General features: G+C 39.4%; 1 protein-coding gene and 1 non-coding gene across 5 annotated transcripts in view; one reads left to right on the top strand and one right to left on the bottom strand.

The window, feature by feature from the left end:
- Positions 1–27,411, bottom strand: part of AADACL3 (arylacetamide deacetylase like 3) — a 126,895-nt gene that overhangs the window by 56,251 nt on the left and 43,233 nt on the right. The gene's annotated exons all lie outside the window — the stretch shown is intronic.
- On the top strand, positions 15,917–15,989 carry TRNAG-CCC. Its single transcript has one exon. It is a non-coding gene; the product is annotated as a tRNA-Gly (tRNA).

Below are 27,411 nucleotides of genomic sequence, written 5' to 3'. Positions count from 1 at the left end.
GAAGACCTGGGTTCAATCCCTGGGTGGGGGAGATCCCCTGGAGAAGGGAAAGGCTACCCAATCCAGTATTCTGGCCTGGGGAATTCCATGGACTATACAGTCCATGGAGTCACAAAGAGTCAGACACTACTGAGCGACTACCATTTTCTAGTGGAAACACTTGGCAACAATCAAACATTTAAAGGCATTTATACCCATAAAATGCTTAAAACAGTGCCAGGCAAAGAATAAGTGCTCAGTAGCTGTGAGTTAGTGTCATCATTTTTAATACCCGGGGACAAAATTGATGGTTAGATCAGGAAGTGATTTTATAACTAGTAAGCCATAATGCAGAAAGGGACAGAAGGAATGGTGGTGCCAGAGGCGGGGTGGGGGAAAGGTTAAGATTGAGACAGAATGAAGAAAGTCCACTCATTCATTCAATAGCCATTTAGCAAATGAGTGCTACGTGCCAGTTTTCAAAGGCTGAGGAGTTTGATAAGGGAGGCAGGTCTTTATAGTACAATGTGATAACTGCAATGAAAGAGTGAAGCCCAGTGCATCAGGGACGCACAGACAAAGGGAATCAAAGCCAGTCAATGAGGTCAAAGAGGGGTCAGGGAAATGTCCTAGAGTGACACCACAGCTGCCTCCTACTGGGGCAGTGAGAGCTGGCCAGGCTAAAGCTGGTAAAAAAGGAACACTAAGCAGACACAGACTTAAAACAGCAAAACGTGTACAGGGGAAGTGGGAACACTTCAGTTCCCCTCTGCCTTGGGAAACAAGTCAATTATTGAGCAACATGTAGTTACTAGAACTATATACACCCAACCAAGGTCCCCTGAAGAAAGAAGACTTCTCACATCTTTAGCCAACCTGAGCAAGAGGGTGAATACCACAAGATGGAGATTTGGTGACATGGAGAAAGTTTTGTCTGCTTCACATACTGACCACTGAAGATGTTGTTACATGTTGTATCTTAACTGTATTAATATCACTTGCAACCAAAAGAGACCTAATCAATATATGGTCTTCCACATTAACCCTCATAACCATCCTAGCATAGATTTTATTATCCCACCATAAAGATGAGGAAACTGATTCCCACAGACATTAAATGATTTTTCTCAAGATCACAGCCACTAACAGAAAGAACAGGAACTGAATTTCAATAGTATGCATAATTTTATTTCCCCTTCCATTCCATCTCTTTAATGAAATCACAGCTTTTGAGACCTCGCTTGAATCCTACCTCCTTACAAAGCTTTCTCTGGCCTCTGCTACAGCACACAGCCTTTCATAGGCCAAATACTCAGTAACAGTTTAATGATTGGAGATGATAATCAATGATTGTTTAGCAATGGCTGATCTGTGTGGGTACAATGTAACTACTGGAAAAAAGAGCAACCATAACAGCCTGGACTCAGGAGAGAAGTCTTTTACGAAGGGCTAGGCTTTGACCCAGCTCTTGAAGGAAGTGGAAGCTATGAATTACTAAATGCATCTGGGATAGGAAGGGGAATATCCCACAAATGATGGAGAAGAAATACTTTGTACAAAGGCACAGAATCAGAGTAAAACAATATTACATCTATCTTCCAGGTCTCTGGCTTTAATGTTATATTTTGCCAAATCTTTGATAATTAGAGAGAAAGAAACAATTCTGATTGAATCATCCTGTATGTGCTCCTTTATGCTATACATATTTTGGGTGCCTTCTATGGGCAAGACTCTGTGAGAGGTACCAAGATGAATTATTCACAGACCTATTCTTTCCTGCTTGCAAGGAGAGGAAGACCTATACATAAATATCTCTAATAAAATATACAAAGTGGAAACAACCATAAACAAGATATGGACTGCTATGGTTCATTAGAAGAACCTATCACTTCCAGGTGGGGATCTTTCTGATAGCTTCCTAGAAACAATGGTGTTGCTGCTAGCTTTGCAAAAAGGATAGGATTTGTAAAGATGAAGATGGGTTCCAGGCTGTTCCACGAGGCAGACAAACCCACACACAAAAAGAAAGGTAGGAAAGTTCAAATCCAGCAAAGATGAGTGAGGGGTCTGGTTTTACTGCAACCTTGTAGATATAAAGAGTGAAAAATTAAGTTATAACACAAGTGAAGCAATATCATGGAGTGAAAAGAAGATGAAACTTTGGAGTCCTATGAAAAAATTGCTATTCTGTCCTTTCCTGCTTATGTGATCTTGGGCAAATTATTTAAATTCCTGAATGCCAGTTACTCAGTTACCTCATCTGTAAAATGGGACCAGACAGGAGGGTCCCCAGGCATGCAATAATGTGATATCCCTTCTATCTGATATTCTTTAAATATGGATTCAAGTTTTTTAAAAGACAGGCTGAGCACTGAGTCAGGTAGAGGCCCCTGCCTTTCCTCTACGGTCTCAAGCAATTTCAAAGTTCCAGGCAGTCAAACAACACCCTGTAGTTAATATGAGTGTTCTCTTCTCTTTGAACTATGTTCGGACCCTTCAATAGGAGTTCCTGGTGAATTCAATATCCCTTATAGGCTGTGACTTTGAACTTATGCCCTTCTAGCCCATCCCTTGGCTCAACTCTGTTCAAAGAATGGTTACAAGGATTCATGAGATTACAAAAATTGAGTGTTCTGTAAGAAGAGCTACAGTTATCACTGAGAGACAAACTGAAGGAGGAGAAACTGAAGTAATGGAGACTGGCTAGGAGGTAATTTAGGAGGACTATTACATAATCCAAGAAAAAAATCTGAAGGCCCGAAATAAGAGAAAGGTGGTGGGGATAGAGAAGAAAGGATAAATTTAAAAGCTCTCACTGAAATAGAATCCTGAGAACTTAGCAAATAACTGATGTGTGAAATAAAGTAAAGGAAGAGGTTGAAATCTGGGCTCTAGGAGGACTTTAGTGTCACTAATACAACTAGTGAGGAGGGAAAAAAGGAGTGGATTTGGAAAGAATATCACTGAATCTGTTGGGACACATTCAGTTAGGGGCCAGTAATAGTGTAACCAGGCAGGGAAAAAATAAGAAAGAGAGAGTTCTTTATAGATTCTCTCCTTGACCAAACTCTGCTCAGACTCCATGTCTGTCTCTGCATTTTAGCAAGAATCCTGCTAAGTCAGGTTAGCCAGAAACCCCCATCCTCCATATGTGATCACCCTCAATATCTAATCGGGTTCTTCATCCTCATGTGATGTCTGATCATACTGGTCTGCCTTCAGCAAGAATCCTGTTAGGTCAGCTTAGCCAGAACCACCCTCACCCCTTATCCTTGATGTTTCCTCTTATAACTTTCCATCCACTGACCCCCACTCTTCTCCTCCCCACTTGTCCTTCTGTTTTGAAATGAGCTAGGTTTTATACCAAGATCTTTTTCTCTTATTGCAATAATTTTTCTAAATAAAATCTATTTTTACCATTTTATATTCATCTCTGTTTTTGGAGTTGTTTTTTTTTGTTGTTGTTGTTGTTTTTTACAGCAGTTAAGAATTCAGCCTGTTCTAGGGAGAACTAGAGGGTTGACACTTACACAGCCTTTTATATGCTCACATCAGCAGCAGGGAGGCTTAGTCAGCATACTGTGACTAAATCATGGACTGTTTCTACATTCTAGACCCTTTTGGTGTCTTTTCTATTAAAATCACTCTCTGTAAACCTCCTGAAAACTTTCTATTCCTTCTGACTCTCAGTTATATGGACATGATAGCAAAACAACAGCTCCCAAAAGATGTCTATGTGCTAATCTTTGGAACCTGTTAATATATTACCTTGTGGGACAAAAAAGGACTTCATAACCCCGATTAAGTTAAAATTGTTAAAAATGATGGCTTATTCTGGATAATTCCAGTAAGCCCAATGTAATTCAAAGTGATCTTATAAAAGGGGTACTAGAAAGTCAGAGAGACAGAGAGAGAGAGGTTGGAAGATGTGACTAGCCTTCTGGCTTTGAAGATAAGAAAGGGGTATGAGGCAATGAATTCGGACAGCCTCTAGAAGCTGGAAAATGCAAGGGAACATATTCTATCCTAGATGCTCTAAAAGAAATACAGCCCTGTTAACACCTTTATTTTAGGCTAGTGAAACTCAGTTCAGACTTTTGGCCCTTGGAATTATAAAATAACAAATCTGTATTGTTTTAAGCTATTTCTGCAGTAATTTGTCACAGCAGCAATAGGAAACTAATACAATAGGTGTGGTGAATGGCCTAAGCCATTCAGTTGATAAGCACTTGAGAAATGGAAGGTTATGGACAGATAACATTTAAGAATGTTAAATGTGGTTCTCACAAGAGGAATTTTGCCCTCCTCTCCCTAGGGGACATTGCGAAAGTCTGAGATATATTTGATGGTCATGGCTACAGGGTGGGTATAACTTCAGACATTACATCAGAAAAACCAGAATATACATTCCTTTCAACTGTACATGGAATAGTCTTTAGGACTGATCACATACTAGAGCAAAAAACAAGCCTCCACAAATTTAAGAGCACAGAACTTATTTCCAGCATCATTTCTGACCACAATTGCATGAAACTAGAAATCAATAACAGAAAAAGAAAAGATAAAAAAAACAAATTACATGGAAAGTAAACAACATGCTACTAAAAAACCAGTGGATCAACAATGTGAAATCAAAAAGAAAATTTTAAAAATACCTTGAGACAAATGACAATGAAAACACAGCCATATAAAATCTATAGGATGCAACAAAAGCAGCTCTTAGAAGGAAGCTCATAGCAACACAGGCTTTCTTTAAGAAACAAGAAAACTCTCAAACAATCTTATCTTCTACCTAAAAGAATTGGAAAAAGAAGAACAAACAAAATATAAACTCAGCAGAAGAAACAAAATAATAAAGATCAGAGAGGAAATAAATAAAATAGAGACTTAAAAAACAATAGAAAAAAAACCAATAAGGCCAAGAGCTGGTCCTTTGAAAGGGCAAACAAAATTGACAAACCTCTGGCCAGGCTCACCAAGAAGAAGAGAGACAGTAAACAAAATAAGAAATGAAAGAGGAGCAATCACAACTCATACCACAGAAAGACAAGAAACTATAAGAGAATACTACGACCAATTATAAGCCAAAAATTGGACAACCTAGAAGAAATGTACATGTTTTGCTTCTAGAAACATACAGTCCATCAAAACTGAATCACAAAGATATAGATAACTTGAAGAGACTGATCAATAGACATGAAATAGAATCTGTAATAAAAAGAGAAAAACTCCCTACAAACAAAAGTCCAGGACCATATGCCTTCACAGGAGAATTCTACTGAACATACAAAGAAGAACTTACACCAATCCTTCTCAAACTCTTTATTTTGGGGGGCTCCAAAATCACTGCAGATGGTGACTGCAGCCATGAAACTAAAAGACGCTTACTCCTTGGAAGGAAAGTTATGACCAACCTAGATAGCATATTAAAAAGCAGAGACATCATTCTGCCCACAAAGGTCCACATAGTCCAAGGCTACGGTCTTCCCAGCTTTCACATATGGTTGTGAAAGCTGGACCGTGAGGAAGGCAGAGCACCAAAGAATTGATGCCTTCAAACTGTGGTGCTGGAGAAGACTCCTGAGAGTCCCCTGGACAGCAAAGAGTTCAAACCAGTCAATCTTAAAGGAAATCAACCCTGAATTCTCACTGGAAGGACTGATGCTGAAGCTGAAGCTCCAGTACTTTGATCACCTGATGCAAACAGCCGACTCACTAGAGGGTGTCAGAGGATGAGATGGCTGGATGGCATTACCGATACAATGGACATGAATTTGGGCAAACTTTGGGAAATAGTGAGGGAAAGAGAAGACTAGCATGCTGCAGTCCATGGGGTTGCAATGAGTTGAATGTCAGACAACTGGGCAACTGAACAACAACCTACAGCCAATTAATCTTTGGCAAAGGAGGTAAGTATACACAATAGGAAAAAGAAAGTCTCTTTAGCAGGTGGTTTTGTGAAAGTCAGACAGCCACATTTAAATCAACAAAGTTAGAACACATCCTCACACCATGCACAAAAATAAACTCAAAATGGCTTAAAGACTTAAACATAAGACATGACACCATAAAACTCCTAAAAAAGATCATAGCAAAACATTAATTGTACCAATGTTTTCTTAGGCCAGTCCCCCAGAGCAACAGAAATAAAAACAAAAATTAAAAAATGGGATTTAATCAAAGTTAGAAACTTTTGCATAGCAAAGGAAACAATAAACAAAACAAAAAGACAACCTACAGAATGGGAGAATATATTTGCAAACAATGCAACAAACAAGGGCTTAATTTTCAAAATATACAAACAACTTACACAATTCAACAATAAAAAGAAAACCCAATCAAAGAAATTAGCAAAAGACCTAAACAGACATTTCTCCAAAGAAGACATACAGATAGATGGTCAACGTAGCTAATTATTAGAGAAATGCACATCAAAACTACAAAATGGTACCACCTCGCACTGGTCAGATTGACCATCATTAAAAAGTGTATAAATAACAAATGCTGGAGAGGGTGTGGAGAAAATGGAACCCTCCTACACTGTTGGTGGGAATGTAAGTTGGTGCAGCAACTAGGGAAAACAGTATGGAGGTTCCTCAGAAAACTAAAAATAGAATTATCATATGATCCAGCAATCCCCCTCCTGGGCATATACCCAGACAAAACTCTAATTCAAAAAGAGACACACACCCCTATATTCATAGCAGTACTAGTCACAATAGCCAAGTCATGGAAACAATCTAAATGCTCCCTGACAGATGAGTGGATAAAGATGTGGTACAGAGACATGATGGAATACTACTCAGCCATTAAAAAGGAACAAAATAATGCCGTTTGAAGAAACATGGCTACAACTAGAGGTCATCATACTAAGTGAAGTGAAGTCAGGAAAAGAAAAATATCATATGATCACTTATAAGTCAGTGACAGACAGGGGAGCCTGGTGTGCTGCAGTCCATGGGGTCACAAAGAGTAGGACAGGACACAGTGACTGAATAACAGCAACAATCACTTTTAAGTGGAGTCTAAAATACGATACAAATAAACTTATGTATGAAACAGAAAGAGACTTACAGATATAGAAAACGGACTTGTGGTTGCCAAGGGGAAGGGGGTTGAGTGAAGCATGAGTGGGAGGTTGGTGTTAGCAAATGTAAACTATTATATACAGAAAGGATAAACAACAAGGTCCTACTCTATAGCACAGGGGACTATATTCAATATCCTATGAAAAATCATAATGGAAAAGAATATTTAAAAAAGAATGTACATATATGTGTAACTGAATCACTTTGCTGTACAGCAGAAATTAATATAAGTATTAAAAAAAAGAATGTCATGGGGGATAAAAAAAGTGATTAGTCTACTTACAAAGTCATTTTCAGAGGAAAATGAAACCTGAATCTGATCAAGTCTCTAGATCCAACTATTAATTTATTAATTTACAGGAAACAAAGACTGGAGGATTCTGTTATATAGCATCCAGGGATTCAATCAGCAAAATCTACTGGACAAAGTTTTTCAACAGACTGCAAGAGTAATAAAAGACAAAAGGATATGGAATGGGGGGGAAATCTAAGGAATAAAAGAGACTTGAGACAAAGTAACCAGTTGGAATACATGGAGATGATTTGAATTCTAATTAAAACAAACTATAAAAATGCACATATGCATTTATGAGACAATTAGAAATTTAAATACTGACTAGATGATATATGATATTAAAGAATTATTGCTAATTTAGGTGAATTGTCCTGTGGCTACTTTTTTAATGGAGTCCTTATCTATTAGAACTACATGTTGAAATGTTTACAGGTGAAACAGTATACCAAATATCCTTCAAAATAATACAGGAGAGAGGCTGTGTTTGAAACTAGATTAGGCCATTAGTTGATAATTGCTGAAGTTGATGAAGGGCACATGGGGGTTTATTATGCTATTCTCTATAAAGCATGTTTAAAATTTTCCATATTAAAGCATTTTTAAAAGGATATTACAAAACTATCTGTTTCTACTTTAAATATGTCTATTTTTCAGAAAGGAAGAATGGTCTCTCCCCTTTTCCTATATTCTCTCATTGCTCCAAATGACCTGTTCACATTTGCCATGCTCAGAAATGTACTCCAGATCAAAACAGAAGAAAACGTACTCAGAGTTCACTTGCCATTAGTTAGGTGCTAAATAAATTTAAAATATTCCAGTTTCAAGTGTGTGGATTCACTTGTGAAGAGAGAAACTGGGAGGGCCCCTGTCCTGTGTTAGATTCCAATCACTCTCTGTGGCTCTTATAAAACAGAGCAGATGGAGGAAATGACCCTCAAAAAGCTGAGACCCAGGACTGGGCATGGGGAAAAAAGACTACAAGCCTCATTCATCTTTTACCATCAGCCCCTGGCACTGTGCTGGCACTTGGGCATACAGCACATATTTGGAAGGCAGGGAAGGAGGAAGCTGATTTAGCAGGTTTAGTTGTTTGTTTTTTGTTTTTAGTATTTTATTTTGGAGGGGTGTTTGCGTGTGTGTGTGTGTGTGTGTGTGTGTGTGTGTGTGTGTGTGGCTGCACTGGGTTTTCATTGTTGTGCCTAGGCTTTCTCTAGTTGTGGAGAATAGGGTCTACTCTCTAGTTATGATGCATGGGCTTCTCATTGCAATGGCTTCTCTTGTGGAGCACGTGCTCTAGGGCCCATGGCTTCAGCAGTTGTGGCTCATGAGTTTAGTTGCCTTGAGGTACATGAGATTTTCCCAGACCAGGGATCGAACCTGTGTTCCCTGCATTGGTAGGTGCATTCCTAACCAGTGGACCACCAGGGAAGCCCTGAGCAGATTTAGTCTTTAAGTGAACATGAATAACGTGTTTTATGGCGTGACAGCAATATCCTCCATTTCTCCACAGATGTCTTTGTTTTACAACCATCATGCCGTAAAGTGACCTCACCACCACAGATGTAGAGTTTCCTGTCTTAGCAGAGACTTTTCAGGAAGGTGCTGTAGCTAAAGCTGTCAGCTGCTGCTTTGTAAGACAAATCTTATATTTAAATAGCTACTCGTCACAAGTCCACTCCAGTGCACCTTATTTTTAACATTTATCACAGTTCTCAAGGTAAGATGCGGAAAGTCTCACCCACAGCTGAGTCACCCCTAAGCTCTCCCCACCCCTCCTGACCTTGGGCTAGAGAGTTGCTATACAGCAGGTATGCTATACAGTAGAGAAATAACATTATTGCATGATGTACTTAAAAACTTGCTAAAAGGGTAGATTTCCTGTTAAGTGTTCTTATCACAAACAAACAAACATATTACATAAATACATAAATAAAGGTGGGAGGAAACTCTGGGGAGGAGACCGATATGTTATGGCATATATTGTAGTGATGATCTCACAGTTATCTCCAAACTCATTAAGTTGTATACATTAAACACTGTTGACCCTTGAAGAACACAGGTTTGAAGCGCCCAGATCCAGTTGTATGCAGAATTTTTTTTTCAGTAATCCATACTACAGTACTATACAACCAGTGGTTGGTTGAATCCGCCAGTGTAGAACCACAGACAAGGGGGAAACAAAGATACAGGGGAAGCACTGATGAGGAGGGCCAACTCTATGTTGGATTTTCAGCACCCAGGAGGGTCAGTGTCCCAAGCCTTGAGTTGTTCAAGAGACAACTATATATATAGCTTGTTGTTTAACAATCCTACCCCAATAAAGAAGCATTGCTGAGCTTGCTATTCAAAGGAACATGGGGTCAAAGAACACAACAGGTTTACAGGGAGCCCAATATTCAGGCAGCATTGAGAAAGAACAGCCTGCTGTTTAGAATGGTGTTTATTTGCCCAGCCAAAGATCTATCTTTCAGACACAAAATATTTCATACTGAGGGTACAGAATTCACAGCTGCTTCCTTGGCACACTCTGCCGGTTACCAAACTTTCTTCATATTTTTCTGTTTAATATAAACGACTTCTTAAAAAGTCTTCCATGTTCTGTGTCGAGAGCAGATGTTATGGAACTTAGCATACTTGAGAAAACAAACATTGGATAGCCATCTGGCTTAGAGGAGACAATGCTAGAGTGAAACCAGGCAGGACCCTATGGTCCTTCCCTACGCCTCGTCCTCTGCCTGCCTTTTTTGTCTGTGGAAAAACTTTAGCCAAAGAATAAGTTTAATCAGAGAAGCAAGAAAATGGAGAAACAAAGGAAAAGAGTTCACCAAGACTAAACAATGATATAGCCAAGGACCTTTAGTTCCTTCTCAAGGGCTATGATAATATTCTGAGCCACATCCTGTGAGCTGTCTCGTAGGTACTGAACCCTGCACCAGGTACGTGATGACCAGACAAGGGGCACATGACCTAAACTGCCACAACCCCGAGAACTGGCTTCAAACAGTTGGGCACAAACAGGCCCTAGAACTGAAGAGTCATTGTACCTAAAACAATCAAGAAGATGCTGATCAGACCACCACAGGACCAGTTTCAAGATGACTTGAGCTGACTGTGCTGTTTCTGCATGGGAGCCTCCTCCCTTCATCTATAAAAGCTCTTGACCACTGACTATCAGTGATGGGGAGTCAGTCTTTGGACAGAAATCCCCCCTCAACCTCTTGGCATCCAAAATAAAGCAAACTTTGCTTTCCATCAGCCTTTCCTTCTACTGGCTTTTGAGTGGCGAGCAACCAGACCCTACTTTTGGTTACAAGAGGAGACACTTTCAGCAAAGAAGAGTGGAACTATCATGGGGGAAGAGATAGAATAGGCATTTCATGGTTTTCTTCTTGTTGCTTATTACGAGAATAATTAGCTTGGCATTCATATTCCCTAACAGATTCTTTTAAAGAGTGTGTGCATAGTAAATATGATTTCACTCTTAAGATAAAGGGACTATGAAGATGTTCACAGCAGGAACTAACTTCATACTCTGCATGAACAAATAACTGTACTCCTTCTCTGGTGGCTCAGACTGTAAAGAACCTGCCTGCAATGTGTAAGACCTCAGTTCAATCCCTGGGTCGGGAAGATCCTCTGGAGAAGGGAATGGCTACCCACTCCAGTGTTCTTGCCTAAAGAATTCCACAGACAGAGGACCCTGGCCAGGCTACAGTCCATGGGGTCCCAAATACTGGACATGACTGAGTGACTGACACACACATACAGCATATGCAATCCCAACATTTTATATAATTTGTCACTTAGGTCAGATATGACTCGGGCTGTATACTTAATTTAAAAAAACAAAACAAAACCCAAGACAAGAAAGTCTTCCCCTTGTGCCCTAAGAGCCCACAAACCCCCACTTTCTCAGATCTTCAGAGCTCTGCTGGGGTGAAGATAACTGGCAATCAAACCTGGACCTATGCTGAAGACTTCTGTAAAACGAAGGATCCATTTATAATGTGAATACCAGCCTCCAAAGGGATATGTTTGAATTTTCACCTTTCAGCTTAGTGAGATTTCTTACAATGTTATTTAGCCAATCATTATTTTTAGGTATTCCCCACTGCCATCCTCCAAAGAGCCAAAGAGCATGTTATTTATATTGTTAAATGAATATTTATTTATAGACTTAAAGTGAATGAATTACTATAGCTGTTTCAACTTTCTTTAGAGAATACTTTTACATTCTGGATATCTCCAAATACAATTTCTTTTTTTAAAAAGATCCTTCTTTAAGAAAGTTCCTTTAAACAGTAACCTTCAAATTGGGTTTGAAATTCAGAAATACTGTGGTGCCTTCCAGGTTAAGGTTCTTAAAGGTCTTTACCTTCTTAAGATGCTGGGTCATAAAGGGTGCTTTCAGCATCCTGGGGCAGCAATTATTAGAAGTGCAACAGAAGAGAAACCTCACCCTGTCCTCTGGGCTTTGCACCCTGCTGGGGCCTCCTACCAGCACAGAGAAACACTGCCCTTCATTGGCCCTCAGCTGCAAGTGCCAACTCATCTATCTTTAGAGAACCAAACTCAGTTGAGCTTTCTCCCCAGGAAGAAGGTTGGCTGCTAAAAAGATTCTTTTTGCCAATACTTGCTTTCTGAATAAAGTATTTCACAGTTGGCAGATTGCTTTCAAATGTATTACCCTACATGCTGTCCTCAACTGACAGGAATCCGTGGTCTCAGGATGCATGGCATAAAAGGAGCATTCAGGACCATAACCTATTTTGATGTTAGATGAAGTCTGGAGTTTTGATCCTGGCCAAGCACTTACTTGCAGGTGACCTGAGGACACCACCTAACCTTTGAGAACCTCTGACCCTCATGGTAGAATGGGCTATATGAGAAATAAGTAAGGTAATGCCCCACTGAGCCCAAGATAGCTAGGTCTTTATTAGAAAATTGCAGTTAGAACCAGAGTTATATAGACTGAGTTGTGTCTCCTCAAATTCATATGTTGAAGCCCTAACCCTCAGTGTGACTGTATTTGGAAATGGGGCCTCTAATGAGGTAATTAAGGTAAGGAAGGGCCCTTACTAACAAGTGTCTTTGTTTTCCTGGAGGACAGTCTAATGATGTGATTTATGATAGGGGCTTTGAGCCATGCTGTACCTTTCACCTCTGGAGGGATTAGAGACTAAAAGCATTAGCCTGAGTCCCCGGAGTGTATGAAAACAGAGTCAGCCCTGTGGACAATACGTGATCAAGCTTCACTAAAAACTCCAGACGCCAAAAGCTCAGGTGAGCTTTCCTGATTGGCAGTATTCTCTGAGTATTGTCACACATCGTGGCCAGGAAGCAACGCCATTCATGAGTCAGTGGGGGAAGGAAAATCAGAAGCCTCATGCTTGGACCCCTCCCAGACTCTGCCCTTACTTGTTTCTTCCTTCTGCTGATTTTAGTGTGGTTTTTTTTTCTTTTTACTACAATAAAATTTTAATTTTACATATAGTGCTTTCCTGAGTTCTGTAGTCATTCTAGTGAGTTACCAAACCTGAGGATGGCCATGGCTCTTTAGGCTTTTTCTTTCTTTCTTTTTTTTTATGCTTTTTCTTTTTTAAGGATTTTAACTTTGTCTTTTATTCTGTAGTAAATAGTTATTTACTTACTAATTTAACTTGTGGTAGTTTTAAACTATTGTGTAATCAGCTTTATCAATCTTTCCCATTAAAGTTTTTGTTTACTTAAAAAGGCTTTTTTCACAAGAAAATGAAATAGGTATTCATCTTTATTTTCTTCCTCTCTTTTCTGGCTCTGGCACCAGCTGCCTCAGCTTCCTTGGTCCATGAGCATCACACTGAAGCTCATGCCAGTGGGGACACCAAGAACCCCATTCATGCTCCTATATCTTTATTTTCTAGTTTTTTACAGTATCATTTCTCTTTATTAACTAATTTCATTTGGGATTTATTTTGCTATATGCTACTAAGTAAAAATCTGTTGTTACTTTTTTTCCATACAGTTTCTCAATTGACTCAACAACTTTTGAATAATCATATTTTTCTACCTTGTTACCACATGCAAAATTCCCACATATATTAGGGTTTGCATGTGGTCAATCTATTCTGTTGGATCTATATGGCTATCTTCTCTTGCACCATCCTGCTTTTAGATTTATTGGCTTCATAACACGTATTAATATCCCACTGTAGGCATCTTTCCTATTTAATGTTCATATTTAAAATCTTCTTGGCTTACATTCCTATTTATTCTTCCACAACAAAATTTTCTGTGCCCCAAGAAAATGTTTTACTCAGAACATAAAAGAAAAATTAAAATCAGTTTGTCAATTCCCATTGACCTCCAAAAATAAAATATTAATATAGTTTTTCACTGGAATTACATTAAACTTAAAAATTGGGGGAAAATTGATACATGTATGTATAAGGCTAAGTCTTTCCAGGCGGAAATATGATATGTCCCACAGTAAAAATAAATACATTAAAAAATGTTGATGTTCTTCATACAGGTCCAGCAAGTTTCTTGTTAACTTCAGGGAAATAAGAAACTTTAAGGCTCTTAATGCACATCACTACATTATCTCCACAAAATTTTCACAGAATATAAGACTGAAAATGCCCTCTTGCCAGTCTGAGCAGGTAAAAAAAGTATTCACTATAGATTTAATGTGCACTTCTTTGACTTTTCATGAGGTTGAATGATTCTGAACATATTTATTGATTAGTTGTATTTCTTTCTTTGTGAACTTTTGCCTATTTTATTTTTTGCCTATTTTTTACATTAAGAATAATATACTTTGATTCCCCAGGTGGAAGTATTTTTCCCAGTACATCATTTGCCTCTTAATTTTGTTTATTATGTTTTTGGATATATAGAATTTTAAAATTTTCTATCTCCAATTCAAAGATCATATAACATTTGTGTCTGTTTTCTTATAGTCATGTATATATTCTTGTTTAAATTTTAATTCCCAATTTTACATTGATTTTTATGTTTATGATATAGATGGGCTTCCCTGGTGGCTGAGACAGTAAAGAATCTGCTTGCAATGCAGGAGACCCTAGATCGGGAAGATCCCCTGGCAAAGGGAATGACTACCCACTCTACTATTCTTGCCAGGAAAATCCCAATGACAGAGGAGCCAGAAGGGCTATAGTCCATTCGGTCTCAAAGAGTCAGGTACAACTGAGCAACTAACACACACATAGTAAAAATGAAATATAGCCTGGGTTTCATTTTGAGTTTTAGGGATTAGTTTATTTAGGTCTGTATATTGAAACATGGTCACTCTCTTTTTGGAAGTTATTCTGTGTCAAAGCAATTTGGTTTACTTAGCAATTTTTAAGTACAGAATTTCTTGGAACACATTTCAGTGGAGTAATAAAATGTTCTCATTATGAAAGGAATTTAAGCAATTACATCTGAAGCCTGCTCAAGTGTATCTAACAAGGTACTTTTTAGCTTAAAGAATGTTGTGTATCATTCAACTGCTAGTTGCCATAACATTGGGACTTTCCTGAGTCCTCTGAAAGTTGCATAGAGCTAAAGAGGTTATTTTACCAGCACCATCTGTAAAAATGTGTTGCTACAATTCACTTGGAAGGCTCAATCCCCCAGGAGTACAGAGAATTAATTTATAGTCACAAGTTTGGCATTCTTACAAGCTACTCAACCACAGGGAAACAAAACCTTCTGAGAAATCAAATGTGTTTGGCAGATCTGGTTCAAGATTTCCAGCAATGTACTATCAACACAGCAAACCTAAGAAGCAGGAGAAACCTCTCTCGAAATCAAATATGGTACAGTACAAGGAACATTATATTGAATGTCTGAAAGCCAGGAGTCTTTGTTCCAACACCAGTGATTTGACCTTCACAAATCATTTTAATGAGTTTCATTTTCCTCTCTTATGAAATGGGTGACCTCATAGGACTACTGCAAAAACAGAAAATGTATATGGATGTATTGTATAAACTTTAATGCACAGGTCAAAACATTAGTAGCTATTAATTAGCCTGCAACTGAACTTATTCTACTTTTCTAACTCAAGAGGAGAAGGTAGCACCTGCCATCCCTGGTCTGTTCAGCCTGTCCTGGGGAAACACTATATGGACACCCACCATCTCCCCTCGAGTCACACCCCACCTCTGAACCATGCATGCTTCCTGCCTACAGCACTTCCCAGGGCAGACGTGTACATGAGCTTAAGTCTGGGGCCTTCAAGAAAGTAAGCACTGTGTCTAGGAAGGAAAAAGAGGAATAACATTTATTGAGCACCTACCATATGTGGAGTACTGAAAGATATGCTAGCAAAATAGAGACACATGAGGCCAGTCCTAGCACTTTTTGCTTTAATTTTCACTGTATCAGACTCACAAGGTTCATAATGATTCAACATATATCATAGGCCAGAGGGTGTTTGCAAGTATGAACTACATTCTCAGCCTTGGGCAGTGACAGGACTGGGAAAGTGAGATAAATTTACATACAGGTTGGGTGGAGTCAATGGGATACTTGTAAAATAATTTAAAAGTTTAGCTAGCTTGGGACTTCTGTGGTGGTCCAGTGGTTAGGACTCTGCACTCCCAGTGCAGGGGACCTGGGTTCAATCCCTGGTCATGGAACTACATCCCACATGGGGCAACTAAGAACTGGTGCAGCCAAATAAATAAAAGTTTAGCTGGCTCAAAGATGTGTTTGTGCATCTATAAGAATTAGGTTCAAAATTCTTGACATGAACCCAGGACCAAGTCTGGGCTCCTCTTTCAAGAAAACTGCCTAAGTTGGGATAAAGTCAAAACATAATGGGAGGGACTTCCCTGGTGGTCCAGTGGTTAAAAATATGCCTGCTAGTGCAGGGGACATGAGTTCAGCCCCTGGTCTGAGAACTAAGATCCCACATGCCACAGAGCAACTAAGACCATGCACCATAACTTCTGAGCCCACGCTGCAACTACTGAAACCCACGTGCCCTAGAATTTGTGCTCCTCAACAAGAAAAGCCACCACAAGGAGAAGCCAGCACACCGCAACTAGAGAGTAGCCCCCACTTGCTGCAACTAGAGAAAGCCTATGCATGAATAAATAAGTTTTTTAAAAAACACAATGGAAAGGCATTGAGAAGGGAGAGACATGATCAGATCCGTGCTTTAAAAAGAATACTCCGGTTACAATTAGGTGTTACCTCACAATGGTCAGAAAGGCAATTATGAAAAAGTCTACAAATAACATGCTGGAGAGGGTGTGGAGAAAAGGGAACCCTCCTACATTCTCGGTGGGCATGTAAATTGGTACAGTCACTATGGAGAACTGTATGGATATTCCTTAAAAAACTAAAAATAGAGTTACAGTATGATCTAGCAACCCCACTCCTGGGCACATATCTGGAGAAAATCGTAATTTGAAAAGATACGTTTACTCCAATGTTTGTAGCAGCACCATTTACAACAGCCAAGACATGGAAGCAACCTAATGTCCAATGATAGATGAATAGATAAAGATGTGGTATATATATACAAGGGAATATTACTCAGTCATAAATCAAATGAAATAATGCCGTTTGCAGCAACATGGTCAGACCTAGAGATTATCATATTAAGTGAAGTAAGTCAAAGTCAACTATCATATGATCTCACTTATATGTGGAATCTAAAAATAATTTTACAAATGAACTTATTTATTTAAAAAAACAGACTCACAAACATAGAGAACAAACGTGGTTAACAAAGGGGAAAGTTGGGGGGAGGGTGTAAGGACAAATTTAAAGTTTGGGTTTGACAGATACACACTACTATATATAAAACAGATAAACGATAAGGATCTGCTGTATGGCACAGAATCTTATAATAACCTATAATGGAAAAGAATGAAAAAGAATTTATATATATATATTTTTATATATCGTATATATGTCATATACACGAAACTAACACAACATTGTAAATCAACTATACTCCAGTTGAAAAGAAAAAAAGAACTTTGGCTGCTGTATGGATGACGGAGGGGAATGCTGCAAGAAGGGAGCAGGTATGCCTACACGGTGGTATGCAGCTGCTGGTTTGCTCTGGCTCAAGAAAGTTGACTGTGTCCATAATTTTCCCAAAGCCACATGTACTGGCATCAGGTTGGTAGGCTGAAGGAAGCTATGGTGTGAATATTTACACCAAATATACCTGCAAATACTACAAACCAGGACTTCCCTACCTGCCCACCCTCCAGAGACAGTTTACCAGGACTGGAGGGGCTAGAAAGCTTCTACAGGGGATCAGGCAAGAGAGGCAGTGTGGTCCAGAGTGGTGACAGTGGAAGTGAAGGGAAGTGGATGGATTTGGAAAGCTATTTGCAGATAGAAACAGCTGCTGACAGTACTGACAGGTTGGATATGGGATGGGGTGGTCAAGGTGAGGTAAGAGAGTGTTGTAAGGAGAAGCCAATTCTGACTCCATGTTGGAGCTATTTCTTTGATTTGCTTTTTATTGCTTTTGTTATTACAATAATATATAATAGCCTGCCTCAGAGAACCCTGCCCCTCTGCCTGGATGTTAAACTAAAGTGCCTTTGTTTAGCTCACAGGGAGATAATCTGACCCTGCCCACCTGTTAAAAAGAAGAGATTAACACACCCCTTCCAAAGGCTGGTCCTTCCCAGAGATGTTCCGCAAGACTGAACACCCCTTTTTACTTTACTTCCTCACTGCCTCTCCCTCTCTATTCTGCCTTCTGACTTTATTTCCTTATTGCTTTTCTCCCTCTGGGTCTATGAAAAAACCTGGCATCCAGAACCCACAAGATGGTTAATTTGAGACATTAGTCTACCATCTTCTCCATCAGCAGGCTTTCCGAATAAAGTCGTATTCCTTGCCTCAACACTTCGTATCTTGGATTCATCGACCTCTCATGCAGCAAGCAGAGCAAGTTTGAAGTCATTAACAAGAAAAGAATATCTCCCAGGTTTTAGTACGTATCAAAGTGTGAGCATCAAAGGCAGTGTTCTGAGTTTGGCTTTGAGACAGAGAATGTCTTGGACTCAGACAATGAGGTGATTTAGAACTACACACTCTACAGTTTTCAGTCACTGTGGCCTGACCCTAGTCCACCCTCCCAACTCACTTGGGGCATTCTCTTTCTGCCTGTCTGCCCTAGACTCCAGTCCTGCCAGCCACCTTTCAGTTCTTCATTTAGAAAATTTACTTAGCCTCTTGGCCTTCCTACATTCTGCTCCCTCAGCCCACAGTGTTCTTATCACAGCTCTCTGCATGGCTGGCGTGTTTCTCCCTCGGGTCCCTGCTAACAGAGGACACCTTCTCCCTCCAACCATATCCTCTCTGTTAGTTTCCTTCTTAGCACTTCTCACAATTTATAATCATATACTTGTTGTCTACTTGCTTGTGTTCTGTCTCCCTCACTGGACTGTAAGTCTTCCTTAAAAATTGATTTCTGATTCATTAACATTTGACAAAATTTGCCAAATAAATAAATAAACAAGAAACAGAGCCTGCCTGCTGCCTATAAACAACACAGACCAAGATTGTACCAACTCTGCAGTGTATACCTCTTAAGCGTCCACAATAAAAAGCTGAATTTAGAAAAACAGTTGAGCCTTTGCAAGTAACTCATTCACAGGACAGGGTGTGACAGGCAAGGACAAGTCCAGGCTTAAGGACAGTCACTTCCCCAAGTTTAGAACTGTCTAAAGAACCATAAAGTTCTTACAGTGAAGGTGACAGCCAAAAAAAAAAAAAAAAACCCTAAAGGATGGGTGTAGTACATTTCTGTATTAGTTCCAAGTGTAACAGGGAAGAAGAGAATCTGACTCCAAGTTACATCTGTTTCTTTCACTTTAAGCTTTGCTCCCCATTGCTTTTGTTACCATAATCACTGAAAGGATGCTCTCTATAGCTTAGTTGTTGTTCAGTTGCTCAGTCATGTTGACTCTTTGTGACTCCATGGACTGCAGCACGCCAGGCTTCCCTTCCTTCACCATCTCCCAGAGCTTGCTCAAACTCATGTCCATTGAGTTGGTGATGCCATCTAACCATCTCGTCCTCTGTCGTCCCCTTCTCCTCCTGCTTTCAATCTTTCCCAACATCAGGGCCCTTTCTAATGAGTCACGTCTTCCCATCAGGTGGCCAAAGTATTGGAGCTTCAGCATCAGTCCTTCCAATGAATATTCAGGACTGATTTCCTTTAGGATTGACTGGTTTGATCTCCTTGCAGTCCAAGGGACTCTGAAGAGTCTTTTCCAACACCACAGTTCAAAAGCATGAATCCTTTAGTGCTCAGCCTTCTTTATGGTCCAACTCTCACATCCGTACAAGACTACAGGAAAAACTATACTTTTGACTACATGGACCTTTGTCTCTGCTTTTTAATATTCTGTCTAGGTTGGTCATAGCTTTTCTTCCAAGGAGCAAGCATCTTTTAATTTCACGGCTGCACTCACCATCTGCAGTGATTTTGAAGCCCAAGAAAATAAAGTCTGTCATGGTTTCCATTGTTTCCTCATCTATTTGCCATGCAGTGATGGGACTGGATACCATGATCTTCATTTTCTGAATGTTGAGTTTTAAGCCAGTTTTTTCACTCTCCTCTTTCACTTTCATCAAGAGGCTCTTACTTCCTCTTTGCTTTCTATCATAAGGGTGGTGTTATCTGCATATCTGAGGTTATTGATATTTCTCCTGCAATCTTGATTCCAGCTTGTGCTTCATCCAGCCTGGCATTTCACATGATATATTCTGCATATAAGTTAAATAAGCAGGGTGACAATATACAACCTTGACTTACTCCTTTCCCAATTTGGAACCAGTCCACTGTTCCATGTCCAGTTCTAACTGTTGCTTCTTGACCAGCATACAGATTTCTCAGGAGGCAGGTAAGGTGGTCTGGTATTCCTGTCTCCTGAAGAATTTTCCACAGTTTATTTTGGTCCACACAAAGGCTTTGGTATAGTCAATAAAGCAGAAGTAGATGCTTTTCTGGAACTCTCCTGCTTTTTCTATGATCCAGCAGATGCTGGCAATTTGATCTCTGGTTCCTCTGCCTTTTCTAAATCCAGCATGAACATCTGGAATTTCTTGGTTTACCTGTTGAAGCCTCGCTTCGAGAATTTTGAGCATTACTTTGCTAGCATGTGAGTCTATAGCTTTAAGCATATATAACGACCTGCCTCAGGAAGCCCTGCCCTCTGCCTGAATATTAAACTAAAATGCCTTTGTTCAGGTCACAGGGAGACATTCTGACCCTGCCCACCTGTGAATGGCTACAGAGAAGAAGAAATTAACACATCCAGCACAACAAAGGAAACTATAAGCAAGGTGAAAAGACAGCTCTCAGAATGGGAGAAAATAATAGCAAATGAAGAAACAGACAAAGGATTAATCTCAAAAACATACAAGCAACTCCTGCAGCTCAATTCCAGAAAAAAAAGAATGACCCAATCAAAAAATGGGCCAAAGAACTAAACAGACATTTCTCCAAAGAAGACATACAGATGGCTAACAAACACATGAAAAGATGCTCCACATCACCCCATTATCAGAGAGAATGCAAATCAAAACCAACAACGAAGGTACCATACACAAGCAGTCAGGATGGCTGCTCTCCAAAAGGCTACAACCAATAAATGCTGGAGAGGATGTGGAGAAAAGGGAACCGTCTTACACTGTTGGTGGAAATGCAAACTAGTACAGCCACTGTGGAGAACAGTGTGGAGATTCCTTAAAAAACTGGAAATAGAACTGCCATATGACCCAGCAATCCCACTCCTGGGCATACACACCGAGGAAACTAGAACTGAAAGAGACACGTGCACCCCAATGTTCATCGCAGCACTGTTTATAATAGCCAGGTCATGGAAGCAACCGAGATGCCCATCAGCAGACGAATGGATAAGAAAGCTGTGGTACATATACATAATGGAATATTACTCAGTCATTTAAAAAAATTCATTTGAATCAGTTCTAATGAGGTGGATAAAACTGGACCCCATTATACGGAGTGAAGTAAGCCAGAAAGAAAAACACCAATACAGTATACTAATGCATATATATGGAATTTAGAAAGATGGTAATAATAACCCTACATGCAAGACAGCAAAAGAGGCACAGATGTATAGAATAGACTTTTGGACTCTATGGGAGAAGGCGAGGGGGGGATGATCTGAGGGAACAGCATCAAAACATGTATATTATCAAGTGTGAAACAGATTGCCAGTCCAGGTTGGATGCATGAGACAAGTGCTCAGGGCTGGTGCACTGGGATGACCCAGAGGAGTGGGATGGGGAGGGAGGTGGGAGGGGGGTTCAGGATGGGGAACACATGTAAATCCATGGCTGATTCATGTCAATGTATGGCAAAAACCACTACAATATTGTAAAGTAATGAGCCTCCAACTAATAAAAATAATTGGGGAAAAAATAAAGCTAAACATGCATTAATATGGAAAAAAACATATAAAGAAATTATGTGTATGTTAAAAAAAAAAAGAAATTAACACATCCAATTCCCAATGCTAACTAAGCCAGGAGATATTCTGTAAGACTCAGGGCCTTTTTATTTGACTGCCTCACCTCCTCCACCTCTCTATTCTATAAAAGATACTGGCATCCAGACCCCAATGGATGGTACTCTAGGACAGGGGTCCCCAACCTCCAGGCAGTGGACTGGTACCTCCTGTCAGATCAGTGGCAGCATTAGATTAGAAATAAAGTGCACAATAAATGTAATGTGCTTAAATCATCTTGAAACCATCCCTCCCACCCTCAGTTTGTGGATAAATTGCCTTCTACAAAATTGGTTCCTTGTGCCAAAAAGGTTTGGGACCACCACTTTAGGACACCTATCCACCATCTTTTCAGAAGCTCAGTTTTCTGAATAGTCACTCTTTCTTGCCACAAACCTCACCTCCCAATTATTGCCCTGCTGTGCAGTGAGCAGAATGAGCTTAGATTCAGTAACACAAGCTCACAAAAGGAGATTCACATTTGTTGGAGAAGTTTGTTGAGAGGATGTGACTGCAAGCTGACCCTAGAGTTGGATCCAGGCAATCAGGCTTCTTATTTGATGCCCCTGTCCTTAGAGTGTACACTCCATGCACTTCTGCTTAAGAACCATTTTCAGACTTTTGGATAGCAGCCATCCTGTATTGTTTTAAGCTATTTCTGCAGTAATTTGTCACAGCAGCAATAGGAAACTAATACAATAGGTGTGGTGAATGGCCTAAGCCATTCAGTTGATAAGCACTTGAGAAATGGAAGGTTATGGACAGATAACATTTAAGAATTTTAAATGTGGTTCTCACAAGAGGAATTTTGCCCTCCTCTCCCTAGGGGACATTGCGAAAGTCTGAGATATATTTGATGGTCATGGCTACAGGGTGGGTATAACTTCAGACATTACATCAGAAAAACCAGAATATACATTCCTTTCAACTGTACATGGAATAGTCTTTAGGACTGATCACATACTAGAGCAAAAAACAAGCCTCCACAAATTTAAGAGCACAGAACTTATTTCTAGCATCATTTCTGACCACAATTGCATGAAACTAGAAATCAATAACAGAAAAAGAAAAGATAAAAAAAACAAATTACATGGAAAGTAAACAACATGCTACTAAAAAACCAGTGGATCAACAATGTGAAATCAAAAAGAAAATTTTAAAAATACCTTGAGACAAATGACAATGAAAACACAGCCATATAAAATCTATAGGATGCAACAAAAGCAGCTCTTAGAAGGAAGCTCATAGCAACACAGGCTTTCTTTAAGAAACAAGAAAACTCTCAAACAATCTTATCTTCTACCTAAAAGAATTGGAAAAAGAAGAACAAACAAAATATAAACTCAGCAGAAGAAACAAAATAATAAAGATCAGAGAGGAAATAAATAAAATAGAGACTTAAAAAACAATAGAAAAAAAACCAATAAGGTCAAGAGCTGGTCCTTTGAAAGGGCAAACAAAATTGACAAACCTCTGGCCAGGCTCACCAAGAAGAAGAGAGACAGTAAACAAAATAAGAAATGAAAGAGGAGCAATCACAACTCATACCACAGAAAGACAAGAAACTATAAGAGAATACTACGACCAATTATAAGCCAAAAATTGGACAACCTAGAAGAAATGTACATGTTTTGCTTCTAGAAACATACAGTCCATCAAAACTGAATCACAAAGATATAGATAACTTGAAGAGACTGATCAATAGACATGAAATAGAATCTGTAATAAAAAGAGAAAAACTCCCTACAAACAAAAGTCCAGGACCATATGCCTTCACAGGAGAATTCTACTGAACATACAAAGAAGAACTTACACCAATCCTTCTCAAACTCTTTATTTTGGGGGGCTCCAAAATCACTGCAGATGGTGACTGCAGCCATGAAACTAAAAGACGCTTACTCCTTGGAAGGAAAGTTATGACCAACCTAGATAGCATATTAAAAAGCAGAGACATCATTCTGCCCACAAAGGTCCACATAGTCCAAGGCTACGGTCTTCCCAGCTTTCACATATGGTTGTGAAAGCTGGACCGTGAGGAAGGCAGAGCACCAAAGAATTGATGCCTTCAAACTGTGGTGCTGGAGAAGACTCCTGAGAGTCCCCTGGACAGCAAAGAGTTCAAACCAGTCAATCTTAAAGGAAATCAACCCTGAATTCTCACTGGAAGGACTGATGCTGAAGCTGAAGCTCCAGTACTTTGATCACCTGATGCAAACAGCCGACTCACTAGAGGGTGTCAGAGGATGAGATGGCTGGATGGCATTACCGATACAATGGACATGAATTTGGGCAAACTTTGGGAAATAGTGAGGGAAAGAGAAGACTAGCATGCTGCAGTCCATGGGGTTGCAATGAGTTGAATGTCAGACAACTGGGCAACTGAACAACAACCTACAGCCAATTAATCTTTGGCAAAGGAGGTAAGTATACACAATAGGAAAAAGAAAGTCTCTTTAGCAGGTGGTTTTGTGAAAGTCAGACAGCCACATTTAAATCAACAAAGTTAGAACACATCCTCACACCATGCACAAAAATAAACTCAAAATGGCTTAAAGACTTAAACATAAGACATGACACCATAAAACTCCTAAAAAAGATCATAGCAAAACATTAATTGTACCAATGTTTTCTTAGGCCAGTCCCCCAGAGCAACAGAAATAAAAACAAAAATTAAAAAATGGGATTTAATCAAAGTTAGAAACTTTTGCATAGCAAAGGAAACAATAAACAAAACAAAAAGACAACCTACAGAATGGGAGAATATATTTGCAAACAATGCAACAAACAAGGGCTTAATTTTCAAAATATACAAACAACTTACACAATTCAACAATAAAAAGAAAACCCAATCAAAGAAATTAGCAAAAGACCTAAACAGACATTTCTCCAAAGAAGACATACAGATAGATGGTCAACGTAGCTAATTATTAGAGAAATGCACATCAAAACTACAAAATGGTACCACCTCGCACTGGTCAGATTGACCATCATTAAAAAGTGTATAAATAACAAATGCTGGAGAGGGTGTGGAGAAAATGGAACCCTCCTACACTGTTGGTGGGAATGTAAGTTGGTGCAGCAACTAGGGAAAACAGTATGGAGGTTCCTCAGAAAACTAAAAATAGAATTATCATATGATCCAGCAATCCCCCTCCTGGGCATATACCCAGACAAAACTCTAATTCAAAAAGAGACACACACCCCTATATTCATAGCAGTACTAGTCACAATAGCCAAGTCATGGAAACAATCTAAATGCTCCCTGACAGATGAGTGGATAAAGATGTGGTACAGAGACATGATGGAATACTACTCAGCCATTAAAAAGGAACAAAATAATGCCGTTTGAAGAAACATGGCTACAACTAGAGGTCATCATACTAAGTGAAGTGAAGTCAGGAAAAGAAAGACAAATATCATATGATCACTTATAAGTCAGTGACAGACAGGGGAGCCTGGTGTGCTGCAGTCCATGGGGTCACAAAGAGTAGGACAGGACACAGTGACTGAATAACAGCAACAATCACTTTTAAGTGGAGTCTAAAATACGATACAAATAAACTTATGTATGAAACAGAAAGAGACTTACAGATATAGAAAACGGACTTGTGGTTGCCAAGGGGAAGGGGGTTGAGCGAAGCATGAGTGGGAGGTTGGTGTTAGCAAATGTAAACTATTATATACAGAAAGGATAAACAACAAGGTCCTACTCTATAGCACAGGGGACTATATTCAATATCCTATGAAAAATCATAATGGAAAAGAATATTTAAAAAAGAATGTACATATATGTGTAACTGAATCACTTTGCTGTACAGCAGAAATTAATATAAGTATTAAAAAAAAGAATGTCATGGGGGATAAAAAAAGTGATTAGTCTACTTACAAAGTCATTTTCAGAGGAAAATGAAACCTGAATCTGATCAAGTCTCTAGATCCAACTATTAATTTATTAATTTACAGGAAACAAAGAATGGAGGATTCTGTTATATAGCATCCAGGGATTCAATCAGCAAAATCTACTGGACAAAGTTTTTCAACAGACTGCAAGAGTAATAAAAGACAAAAGGATATGGAATGGGGGGGAAATCTAAGGAATAAAAGAGACTTGAGACAAAGTAACCAGTTGGAATACATGGAGATGATTTGAATTCTAATTAAAACAAACTATAAAAATGCACATATGCATTTATGAGACAATTAGAAATTTAAATACTGACTAGATGATATATGATATTAAAGAATTATTGCTAATTTAGGTGAATTGTCCTGTGGCTACTTTTTTAATGGAGTCCTTATCTATTAGAACTACATGTTGAAATGTTTACAGGTGAAACAGTATACCAAATATCCTTCAAAATAATACAGGAGAGAGGCTGTGTTTGAAACTAGATTAGGCCATTAGTTGATAATTGCTGAAGTTGATGAAGGGCACATGGGGGTTTATTATGCTATTCTCTATAAAGCATGTTTAAAATTTTCCATATTAAAGCATTTTTAAAAGGATATTACAAAACTATCTGTTTCTACTTTAAATATGTCTATTTTTCAGAAAGGAAGAATGGTCTCTCCCCTTTTCCTATATTCTCTCATTGCTCCAAATGACCTGTTCACATTTGCCATGCTCAGAAATGTACTCCAGATCAAAACAGAAGAAAACGTACTCAGAGTTCACTTGCCATTAGTTAGGTGCTAAATAAATTTAAAATATTCCAGTTTCAAGTGTGTGGATTCACTTGTGAAGAGAGAAACTGGGAGGGCCCCTGTCCTGTGTTAGATTCCAATCACTCTCTGTGGCTCTTATAAAACAGAGCAGATGGAGGAAATGACCCTCAAAAAGCTGAGACCCAGGACTGGGCATGGGGAAAAAAGACTACAAGCCTCATTCATCTTTTACCATCAGCCCCTGGCACTGTGCTGGCACTTGGGCATACAGCACATATTTGGAAGGCAGGGAAGGAGGAAGCTGATTTAGCAGGTTTAGTTGTTTGTTTTTTGTTTTTAGTATTTTATTTTGGAGGGGTGTTTGCGTGTGTGTGTGTGTGTGTGTGTGTGTGTGTGTGTGTGTGTGGCTGCACTGGGTTTTCATTGTTGTGCCTAGGCTTTCTCTAGTTGTGGAGAATAGGGTCTACTCTCTAGTTATGATGCATGGGCTTCTCATTGCAATGGCTTCTCTTGTGGAGCACGTGCTCTAGGGCCCATGGCTTCAGCAGTTGTGGCTCATGAGTTTAGTTGCCTTGAGGTACATGAGATTTTCCCAGACCAGGGATCGAACCTGTGTTCCCTGCATTGGTAGGTGCATTCCTAACCAGTGGACCACCAGGGAAGCCCTGAGCAGATTTAGTCTTTAAGTGAACATGAATAACGTGTTTTATGGCGTGACAGCAATATCCTCCATTTCTCCACAGATGTCTTTGTTTTACAACCATCATGCCGTAAAGTGACCTCACCACCACAGATGTAGAGTTTCCTGTCTTAGCAGAGACTTTTCAGGAAGGTGCTGTAGCTAAAGCTGTCAGCTGCTGCTTTGTAAGACAAATCTTAT

The sequence above is a fragment of the Cervus canadensis genome, chromosome 13 (assembly GCF_019320065.1).
Source record: "Cervus canadensis isolate Bull #8, Minnesota chromosome 13, ASM1932006v1, whole genome shotgun sequence".
NCBI classification, from domain to species: domain Eukaryota; kingdom Metazoa; phylum Chordata; class Mammalia; order Artiodactyla; family Cervidae; genus Cervus; species Cervus canadensis.
This window is presented reverse-complemented; position numbering and strand designations above follow the sequence as displayed.